The following is a 12,186-nucleotide window of genomic DNA, read 5'->3' on the forward strand; positions in this document are numbered from 1 at the left end:
GGCCACTCTCCTTTCCACAGATAGCCTGAGCTATCGCCAATAGCGGCAAGGCTACCAACAAAGTCGTAATGACGGCCATTGTGTATAGGCACTATATGAATAAACTATCATATCATATCGTGTGCACCAGCACCTGAAAGTAAATTTGAGCCCTAGGCTCCTCTCAACGTAGGGACTGGACTGGCTTTCAATTAGGTATTGAACATTGCAGAACTGCCTAAAGGTATTTCACACTGCTTGGTTTCTTCCCTTGTAGGTTGTGGACCCATTGTGTCCGTTTAACCCTTTAGGTTTCTTGGAATTGTATATATGTACTTTACAGGGATTGTGTTGGTTTAAAAGTATTACTGTTGATTGTTTCTGTGTTTTGAAACTGAAAGGTCATGAATAAATGTATTTGTATTTTTAATATGTACACACCTAACTGTTGTAAGTTCCTTTACTTTGTGTGCTCATTGAGGTCTTTCAGTCACCCTCACCCTCACCCCTCCTGATACCTACTCTTGACCGCCGCAAATGCTACCTTGATTGGTCTGGCTTGTCAAGAAGGTTACTATGTTCCAAGAAACTAGGATGGCCTTCTGAACCTCTGCCCACCAGGTCAGAGTTCATAAATCCATCTTAACAAATCAAAGACACAGGAGAGATGGTTTTTGAGATTAGAGTGCCTTGCCAGATAATGATAGAGCAAAGGTAAGCACCACAGACCATTCTAATCACTAGAAATCAACTCCATACTGAAAGCAGGACTTGGAGAAGGTGACTGGCCTTTTATGGAACAGCAATCCTCATGATTAGCAGCTGTTAAAGAATATTGGAGCACTACGGATAAAAATGAGACCTAGCCCAATGTTGTCATGTAATAAACAGTACCCCATGTCTAGAGAGGTGGACAAAGGGATTTATGAGACCATTATGGTGTTGTTGAAGCAAGGCAGCATCACAGCCCATGTAACACGGCCATCTACCCAGTGAAGAAAGCACTGGGGTCCTCTTGGAGGATGGTCCAGGATGTGCACCCTCTCAATAACATTGTTGAGGCAGAATTCCTCATGGTAACACATCTTGCTACCATTCCGTGTAATATCCGTACTGGGTCAGCCCACTTCACAGAGATTGATTTAAAGAATGAATGTTACTCTGTCTCCTTACACACGATTCTCAGCACCTCGTGGTGTTTTCCTATCATGATCAGAGATTCAAGCACACAAGGTTGACCCAGGGGACTCTTGAATCTCAGAGTGGTTCAAATGGATTTTGGAATTTAGATGTGTCCAGTACAGTAATTCAGTACATACACAACTTATAAGTTTGTAGCACTTCACAAGAGCAGTGTCAAGGAGATTCACAAAAAGCTCTTCACCCTGCTTGCGGAGAAGGGGTACAAAGTGGACAAAGAAAAATTGTAATAATGCCAGACAGAGGTAGTATAGATGGGTCAAGTGATATCACCTGCAGGAAGGAGGGTAATGCCAAGGAGAGCCAGCACAGTTCAGAATACGCTCCAGCCAGTTACAGTGAAACAAATGCAACAGTTCTTGGGACTCTCTAACTATTGTAGATCATGGATTTGTGACTACTCTAGTTACACAAAACCTTTACTGCAGGGACTTTAGGGAGTACAGAACATGAAGGGTCTAATAGAATGGTCTGAAGAAATGGTGACCTGCTTTCAGGATCTCAAGGCTGCGATCAGTAATGCCCTGGTCCTGGCAACCCCGAATTACAAGAAAACATTTAATCTAATTTTGTTTGCACTCAAATGGACACATGATGACAGTGGTCCTGGCCCAGAAAACATTGCTAGGCCATAAACCTTAAGTATACTTTAGAGGACTCCTAGACCCAGTGATGCAATGACTGTTTCCTTGTGAGCAGGTTTTAGAGGTAGTGGCTTATGCAATTCCAAAGTCTTCAAACATTACTACGGGCTGCCCGGTAACAATTTATGTGGAGCATGCAGTCTTTTCAATCTTGGAAAAGTCCAAGTTGATTTTGATGAGCCAGAGAGTCTTGGGTTATGAGGGTATTTTATTGAATGCGTCCATACATCCAGTACGGTGTCACCTAGTCAATCCTGCATCATTTGAAGCTGAGCCCGTGAAACCTGATGACATTGTCCACAACTGTGCAACTTATGAGGGTGAAGAGGAGGAAAAGTCGAATGTTAACGAGGGCTCGTGGATGTGGAATACCTAGTCCGGATGAATAAACTATTGTCTTCACATACCATGCGCAAGCAGCAGAACTAGTGGCACTTATAGAAGCACTGAAAATGAATAAGGGGAAGGCAGACTATATGTATTCTGACTCTCCATAGGTAATCGCCACTATACATTCATGGATGTCAAGGTGGCAGAGAAGAGGGTTTAGAAGATCTGACTGGTCCCCTGTCAAGCATGCTGATCTGCTATCTGGATTAATTGAAGCACTAACACGGTCCACAGAGGTAGGGATTGTTAAATACACCATGCACACTATCCATACTAACTCAATAGTACTTGCAAATGATGCCGCAGACACAGCAGTAAAAGAAACTGCATACTTGCCTTCTGTAGATTCCCAGACAATGAAAACCATGTCCCAGCAGGTGCATTAGCCAGCGCTGTACACTGCTGTCCCTTTGCTTCAAATCATAGAGATGCAGGAGAGATGCAGGAGAGAGCACCTGGAGATGAAAAGGAGCTCTGGAAAAAAGGGGATGTCCCCTCTATCCCATGGATTTTCTGTGGAGACAGAAGCTTACTTGGAAGTAATAATGGCCATAGAACTGCTTCTCGAGACTCTAGAGAAACTACATTACCCGGCACAAACTTCTCGGCAAGAAATTGCTGCAGAGCTCGAGGAGGAATGGTTCATAGCCAACATCTGAGAACAGGTAATTACATTTGTAGGAAATTGTATAGTTTGCAGAGAATGTAATCCGGGTAACACCATGAGGATAATAAGAGGAGTTTTTCTCACGGCCCGGGTGCCTTTCCATGAGCTCCATATTGATTTCATAGAAATGATTCAAACAAGCGACATTTTTGGTGAGGGAGGTATTTCCATGGTGGGGAATTTGCGAGGTCCTGAAGTCTGACAATGGGACCCCTTTCTTGTGTTTATATAGCGCTAGTTCACCTGAGGGCCTCAGAACGCTCTCAGAGACGGACAGAACATGTATGCAACGAAAAAGGACAGCAAAAAGTCTGTTTCCAGGATGTCAAAAGAGAAGAATAGCAGGTTACTCTGCTCCCTCACCAAACAACCAGGTCTTAAGCTACTTCTTAAATATATTGATGGATCTGCAATTTTTTAAGGAGTGAGGGAGGAAGTTCCAAACCATGGGGGCCCAGAAATAGAAGTTGGTACTGCTTGACGGGGTTGCAGGAGATTGTAGTTGTTGTTTGATCGCAGAGTTATCCTAATGGGAGCTTTCTTTATTTTGTAAGAGAGATAGGAGCGGCACCAGCTAAACATTTGAAGACCATCACTGCACCTTTAAATTTAATTATTTGTCACATCAGGAGCCAGTGAAGATTCCTCCTGGCTGTAGAAATCTTAGAATATTGGCTGAGTCCATTGACTGCCCTAACCGTCCATCCTGGATGGTTTGTAATTTTCTTATGCTGGATTTTGAGCTGCCCATTAATAGACTATTACAGTAGTCCAATTTGGAATTTATTATAGCAGCCGCAAATAACAGCAAGAATAGGCTTCGATAAATATGGGCGAATTTGCCAGAGAAGATTGGAGAAAAAGGCACACGCAGATTTTTGGTACGAAGCATCCTTTTTAAATGAAAGGTGAGAGTCCATGAAAATACCCAGCATTTTTACGCAGTTAGATACCACGATAGTGTTATTGTTGATTCTAAAAATGTGGTATTGATCATTTTGTTTTTTTAGTCTCTGAGGGGTACCAACTATCATTAGTTCTGTCTTGGCTTCAATGAGGGCCATTGAGTTAGATGCCATCCATTTTTGTATGGCAGAAAACACCTCTCATACACTCTGGATAAAAGCTGAGTCGAGGAACAACTGTTGACCCACTGGAAGGTTTGGCACCCTGAGCCCACTGTTGTCCCACTGAACCCCTCTTCATCTGATTGAACTAGAAGGTCTGCTAAGACGCTTTGATCCATTAGAATAGAGCATCCTTTTCATAGTCTTCCGACAGCGAAAACATCAAATGGGTGTCATCAGCATAATTCGTAAACCTGACACCCAGGGTTCGTAACATGTCGCATAATAGCTTTGAGAAGATGTTAAAGAGTAGGGGCGATAGACAGGACCTCTCTGGGACACCACATAGCAGTAAGGTGTTTAGGGAAGTGAAGTCGCCCTTGATCATCATTCCACACAATCACATAAAACTGCATGCCACTGTCACAACCAATCGATTCTGTATGCCATAGACACATGCACCAATTGCACATACACATGCAAATCATGCAAGCACAAGACGTGAGTAACACTACCACAGGTGGCACACTTGCTTTCCTGGAACGTTGCAGACACAAGTAAAATTGCATGTGCATGGCTTGCAATACAGCACTACAACACACAATGCAAGTAAGAGCACATTTGAATTCAAGACATGTCTCAATGCACACATGGAGAGTGATGTTGGGGGCATTCATGCAGACATCCGTCTCAGAAGCATACTTGCTACAAGCCTAAGGGGGTCACTGCCAACATGCCAACATGCCGGCACATGCACAACACACATGCACAGTACAGCAGTGCACCACGTGGCTACTCACCTGTCGACTCCAGACATTCCCGTCATTTGCAGACCTGGGTGTGCAGTGCCGGGTAAAACCTCTCCAGGACCCGCATGTTGTTCCCCGACTTCTGTCGCATGCGCACACGGTGCAGCTCTGCGGTAGCACCAGCCTGGATGAATTGCAGCGCCTTGCTGTGTGTCCTGGATTTAAGATCCTCCCAGTGCTTGTGCATGGTCTTGAAGAAGCGGACTGCCACCTCCTCCATGTAAATGCATCCGTGATCCCATCCAAGATCTTCTGAAGTACATGCTTGGCGCGTTGCATAACAGGGCCGAAGAAGTCATCATAATTATCCAGGACCTTGCCACTAGGATGTCAACTTTCCTGGCATTGAAGTTGACAGCCCTCTGCCTCGCTGCAAAGGGGTTATGAGGCAGCAGGCACATCTCAGGCACAGATTGTCTTCCGTGTTCAAACATTATGACTGGCAGATCGTGGCAGAGAGGCAGCAGGAACTGGAAACGGGAGTGGTGTTGGCCAGGGCTGGGATAGTGCTCATCGTATAAAATGGCAGGCTGCCATCCTGGAGGCAACTTGCAGGGAGGCAGAGGAGCTAGAGGCCCGGATGCTGGACAACCTACAAGCCCTCCAGGCAAAAATGAAGGCCTGTCTGAGGGGGGAGATGTGGCGTGGGAACCTGCGCTGGGGGAAAAGGCTAATTAAGACCCCATAATCTATGTAAATAGTTATTTAGATGTAGGTTTCCTTTTATATTTATTATTTTCCCCAGACTTTCTGTCCCAGTTGTTCATGTATTTAGTTAGGTGTAGGGTTTTTATTTCTTTTCTTTTTTCCCCTGGACTGCTTTCAACTTCCTTTCACGTCTTTATTGTAAATATTTCTATGCAATACATATTTCATCTGGTTACATTCCACACTTCACGCAGTTCATTTGTATGTGTGCAACTTTGATACTTCACTTTTCAGCCAATGCATCTCGCCATTGCCAGTCCTGTGTCTTGTGGCATGTGTGCATGCATCTGTGATGTTGCTGTGATAGTTGCGGCTGGAAGGATGCACATGTGCCTGACATGCGGGGGTGGGTCCATCAGATGGCTATGTATGCACTGTATGTTTTCATTTGCTTTTAGTTGTGCAGCATCATTGTGTGTTAGCCATCCTTTTTTTGGGGTGGAGGTAGGTGGGCTCACTGTGGAGGTGTTCCATGGTCCCGTTAATGGCACTTTTGTTTGTCATTGCTGTATAAACCCATGACATGCAGGCACGCCCACCAGCATGCGCAGTCACACACTGCCGTCTCTTATGTGTTGCTCCACCTCAGACACTGGAATGCAGTAATGAGCCATTCTTGCTATTTTGGAGTGGCAACACAATTCTTCGGTCTCTGCGACTCATGCACTCTCTGACTGCCCTCCCATCACCATGCATGGACCTGTCATGTTATTGTTCCCTGTCGGATCATTTGATGCACTTTCCAACCAGGTCACTGATGCTCAGGTGGTGACACACATGGGCATTGTTTGTGTATTCTTCTTTAGTATTAGGATGTTTACTTCTGTCGTGGGCACACATTCAGTCAGTGTGCTTTGATGCCTTGCCAATCTGCCATGGCCAACATGCACATGCCTTTGCATTCACTTGTCCTGTATGGATATCTGGTGCTTCCAGTTGATCATATTTGCGGTTGACATTTTGGTGTTACACTTCATGTAGCTGCCAGACCACAGAGGTTTAGGTAAGCTGCAGACATGCATTGCACTGGTATTGTGGAAACTGTCAGGGGTCTGTATGGGCAGTTGTCCAGTCTGGAGTGGGCTGCCTCGGGGGGTGTTCAGTCCAGAGTGGGCTTCCTGTGGAGGGTGACCAGTATGGAGTGGGCTGCCTGTGGAAGGTGTCCAGTCTGGAGGGGGATACCTGGGGGGTTTCCAGTCTGGAGTGGGCTGCCTGTGGGTAGTGTCCAGTCTGGAGTGAGCTACCTGTGGGGGTGTCCAGTCTGAATGGGGGCTACCTCGGGGGTGTCCAGTCTGGGGGGGGCTTCCTGGGGGTGGGTGTTCATTCTAAAGGTGCTGTCTGGACTAGTGTCCAGTCTGGAGGGGGCTGCCTGTGGGGGTTGTCAAGTCTGGAGTTGGCTGCCTGGGGGGGTGTCCAGTCTGGACAGGGGCGAACTGGGGGTGTCCAGTCAGGAGGGGGCTGCCTGGGGTGTGTCACAGGTGAGGGGGGCTGGGTGGTGGTGCCCAGTGTGGAGGGTCCTGCCTGTGGGTGCTTTCCTGTCTGGAGGGGGCTTCTTGTGAGTGGTGTCCAGTCTGGTGTGGGCTGCCTGTGGAGGGTGTCCGGTCTGGACGGGGGCTGCCTGTGGGTGGTTTCCAGCCTGGAGTGTGCTGCCTGGGGCGTGTCACAGGTGAGGGGGGCTGGGGAGTGTTTTCCAGACTGGAAGTGGGCTGCCTGGGTTTCAGTCTGGAGTGGGCTGCCTGTGGAGGGTGTTCAGGCTGGAGGGGGCTGCCTGGGGGGGTGTCCAGTCTGGAGTGGGCTGCCTATCGGGTATGCCCAGTCTTAACGGGGCTGCCTGGGTGGTGTCACAGGGGAGGGGACCTGGGGGGTTGTGCCCAGTCTGTAGGTGCCTGCATGTGGGGGTGTCCAGTCTGGAAGGTGCTGTCTGTGGGGGGTGTCCAGTCTGGACGGAGGCTGCCTGTGGGTGGTGTCCAGTCTGGAATTGGGCTGCCTGGGGGGTTGTCACAGGTGAGGTGGTCTGGGAGGTGGTGTCCAGTTTGGAGGGGCCTTCCTGTGTGGGGGTATCCAGTCTGGAGGGTGCGGCCTGTGGGTGGTGTCCAGTCTGCAGTAGGCTGCCTGTGTGGGTGTCCAGTCTGGACGGGGGCTGCCTGTGCGTGTGAGGTGAGGTACGCGATTTCGCCTGTGGAGGGTGTTCAGTCTGGAGAGGGCTGCCTGGCGGGGGGTGTCCAATCTGGAGTGGGCTGCCTATCGGGTATGCCCAGTCTTGACAGTGCGGCCTGGGGGGGGTGTCAAAGGTGAGGGGGTCTGGGGGGTTGTGCCCAGTCTGTAGGGGCCTGCATTTGGGGGTATCCAGTCTAGAGGGGGCTGCCTGTGGGTGGAGTCCAGTCTGGAGTAGGCTGCCTGCGGGGGGTGTCCAGTCTGGATGGGGGCTGCCTGTGCTTGTGAGGTGAGGGGCGCGATTTTGCTGGGGTGCAGTCTGGGCTTGCAAGGGAATAGCCACGCTTTCCCCGGGGTGCAGCCTGGGCTTGCCATGGAGGACCCACATTTTTGCTTGGGTGCTGGCTATGCTTGCGAGAGATGACACACATTTCTGCTACAGTGCGGCCTGAGCTTGCGAGGGAAGACCCGCATTTTCACTAGGGTGCAGCCTGGGCTTTCTAGGGAGACACAAAAAGACAATGGGGGACTCCAAGCGAAAAAATGTACCCACAGCCGTGCTTGGAAGAAGCAAGTATATATAGGGCAACTAAGAGACCGGGGTATGGAATCTGTTGTAGGTGAAAGGACAAGACTGAACCCTTAATAGCACAACCGATTAATGATATAACCGGATAAATGCAAAACACATCAAAAACCTAGAGGTGAAAAAATTCAATTCACATCCTAACATGATAGAAAATGGATGTGTTAATTTAATAGAATATACCATAAGAATTATAAAATCTCATCATGTATCAAAACAAATTCACTCAATTCACCAGACACTCCATCCATACTAAACTCATACATATCTAAAATGCAAACCTTAAATACAATGGGAAATACACAAAAAATACATAAACACAAATAAACTGCTTGTGTAAAGGATTATAGCACCATACTCAAAATCTAGTCAGTGACAAACACTGTATTGCTAGGAGATAAATAGAATGTTCCAAAATTGGAGAACTTAATAAGTCATATTAATTGACAGTTAGACCAAAGCAAACGTAGACCAATCAAAGAACCTACATGTTTCTTTCCATCTTCATAATTGAGTTAATTGTGTGGAAATTCATCAGGGTAACTTATGGCCTGAAGTCATCAGTGACCAATGGTGCAGGATTATTGCAAAAATTCTATAGGCCAGTCTTGACCTGGTATCTAAACAACAGAAGAACAGAAATTACTGATCTGATACCAATTCAAGTCAATAGGTTCAGTGTATATCTGTGTAACGCTCTATCAATGGGCGTCAATACGAAGTCACATGACCTGCTAAAAAGAGAAAGATTCACCTATAAGCAGTCACACACCATAAATGGGTGGGCCAGCCAGGCATCGGAACTGAATCAATAAAGTCCTGGTCCAATGTACAGTGCGAGAGAGTGAAACAGAAATATCCCATAGATGGTTTTGAGGTAGAAAATGGAGTAGAAACACATTTGCATTCCCAATAACTAATTCTAGATGTAAACAGGGACTAAATATATGGTGAGAAAGAGAGAAAAACACTCCAATTGCAACATTACAATCTGGAACTAAACAAGCAAAACATTGATCGCTGGCAACTCTCTAGTAAAAAAAAACAGATCTCCCATAGATGGCCAAAGGTAATTGGACTGGGGGTCACACAAAGGTGGTGAAGGTTAGAGATAAACTGGCGGTAGCAGTCCATAATAATATCTCAATTACTGAAATGTAACAAGATAAAGGTGAAAATTCGATCTAAGTGACACTTACTCTGCCATGAGTCGAATCTCAATGTGTAAACCAGTTGATGAGTCATAAATGGTAAACCACACTAGGGAGAACCTGCGTTTTCACTGGAGTGTAGTCTAGGCTTGCAGGGTGAGATGTGTGATTTTGCTGGGATGCAGTCTGGGCTTGCGAGGTGAGACGCAATTTCGCTGGGGTATAGCCTGGGCTTGCGAGTTGAGGCACACTTTCACACAGTAGTATTGGATGGTGGCCCAGAGGCTTGCGCCATGTTTGTCCTTTTGCTAGATTTTCAGTGTGTTTGGGGGCGTGTTGTCGGCATTCCTCGTGTAACTTGTTTTTACTTGCGCGATGACTAATAATGAGTCTTTAATTCCATGAATATGCCTGGTGCGCAACATTATTTCTGTGCTACTGCTCACGCAGGGTCCTTCTCGGCGCGCAGACATTGTGCCATTTATGCCACCCATTCCATGAATCGGGCCCTTTGTGTTTCAGTTGACACAGTTCAGATTTGCACACATGCTGCAGGATAACTGTCAAATCCACTGATGAAATATGAATGCAATACAGGTGTGATGTGCCACGTAGCACCTAGAAGTTGAATAGCGAGGAGCTTCATATGTGCATCTGAGAAAGGAGATTTACAATGGTGACACTTCTGTGAGAGGATGCGTACAGACATTCATACAAGCAGGGGCTCTAAACATATGTTTTTGGGACAATTGTGGTACATGTTGAATATGATATGATATACAAACTTTATGTTCAGGTTTGGTCCCATCAAAGAATATTACATTGCATACAACATTACACATAAATCCAGAATAAAACTTATAAAAAACAATAACTTAATACTTTGATCATAAGCCAAACATAGCGTATATTATTTCAAGGTTACAAATGATACATTTATGCCTGCTTTTCCCCTTTATTATGAATCACACTCGCCCTTCTCAGCCATGACCTATGGAGGTAATTGGCAACAAACTATAAGAGATTCATATATTCCCTTTTCCTCCATCTGTTACCCTTTGAATGCCTTTCAATCTAATAACTGGCTTTAAATACTTGGGTCTAAGATCATTATATCTGGGGCAGAACAGTACAAAGTGGAGAACGGTCTGACATGAGGCACTGCAGGCCAAGCTTTCTGTGCTGTTTTGCTCGCTCCAATTTCTCTTGAAGGAGGTCACTCACAGGGTCTCTGTTCTCAAGTCTTAGAATAGTGACCAGGCATAACTGGGGGTAATAACATCTAAAGAGTGTTCGTAGCCAAAGACGTCCTTTTCCTGCAGATACTGCTGGCCACAGAAAAGTCTAGCACATGCTACCTCCATTGATCTACTGCAGTTCCATCTACAGGCCACTTTGAGCACTCCCTTAGAATCAGGAGTCATACTGGATGACTGATCCCAATACTGTCCAAGACCAACTTCTTGCACCAGAATTGAACATGCATCAGCCATGGGGTGGATTGACTTCTTTCCAAGGTTAGAAAATTGATAATGATTTCCTTGAACATATGTAGCCATGGTACAGTCCATATTTGGGCCCAAAAAAGAAGCGGTTTGACTGCTATCGATTACCCGATAGGGCATAAAACACAATTGAGATGTAATATATTGTTTGGTGCACTATTGGGTTGCATCAATAAGGATTTGAGGTGAATATATAATCTGTACACCACAGATCATCTCATAGCTAACGAGCCTAGGAGCTTGAGTGGGAGAGTTGAACTGTGTGTGACCGGGAACACTGGTTTAGCAAGGTTGAAGGTGAAGGAAGTGCAGTGAGCAGCTGTGACAATATCAGATGGTGAGCCACAGGCAGCCTCTGGGTTTTTATGGCTTAGCACTATTGTGGAAAGGAGATGCAATCTTTTAAAGTACATGGGAGCCTGATTCATTGTCCAGGAGAGGGTGACCATCTATTTGTGTGACCCAGCAATACAATCGGTGCAAGGGCCACTTAAAGGCAGAATTGACAAATGCTTTATGATTTTTGGTCAGCTTCTCCAGAGGCCAATGTGCGTTGAATTGGTAGTCATGTAGATTAGAGTGAAACAAGGACGGCATTTCCTCTGCATATAGTTAAAGTGTCCTTGCAAACCACATGCATCAGGTTTTGAGTTAGAGGCCCTGGCCAGCTGAAACTTGTAATGAATTATGTTTGCATTTGAATGTGTGACTATTTAACAAAGTTTTGACCTACCACAGAAGATTCCAAAAAGGGGTGTGCTACGAATATGAGTTGATAATGGTAGTTAAATAAATCTGTTGTTTTGTACTTTTACTAAATGTATAAACAGTGTCAACTTGTGTGGTTTGAGAAGACTCCGCTTAGTTTGACTCTGAAGTATCATCTAGGCCCTCTTGGCCATTTGTACAATAACTTCCTTTACGAACAAACATGCACTCGCTTCTTAAGTGGTGGACATGATTTGGGTAAGGTGATTAGAGGACAATCCACACATTTTTCAGCAGCATTTCACATTGTAATATTTTTTAAATGCCATTTGCCTTTCTGTGGCTAATTCTGCCAGAGGAATTACCACTGTTGCTGGTAGAATTAGTGCCAGCATATTTACCTCCAAATTTAATGGACTGTAATTCCATAGATGTCACTTTTTACCATTTCCTGGGAAAGCACATTGTTGCAATATTTGGAAAATTTGAATCTAGGTGTGCTATTACATCTGTGCATCTTTGATTTTGTGCTGCATTTGTGTGCTTTTGGGGACATTTGAATCTAGATGTGCTATTACATTGGTGCATCTTCGTTGTTGTGATGTATTGTTGTGCTTC

This window comes from Ambystoma mexicanum, chromosome 5q, assembly GCF_040938575.1.
Source record: "Ambystoma mexicanum isolate Mex_15411 chromosome 5q, UKY_AmexF1_1, whole genome shotgun sequence".
NCBI lineage: Eukaryota > Metazoa > Chordata > Amphibia > Caudata > Ambystomatidae > Ambystoma > Ambystoma mexicanum.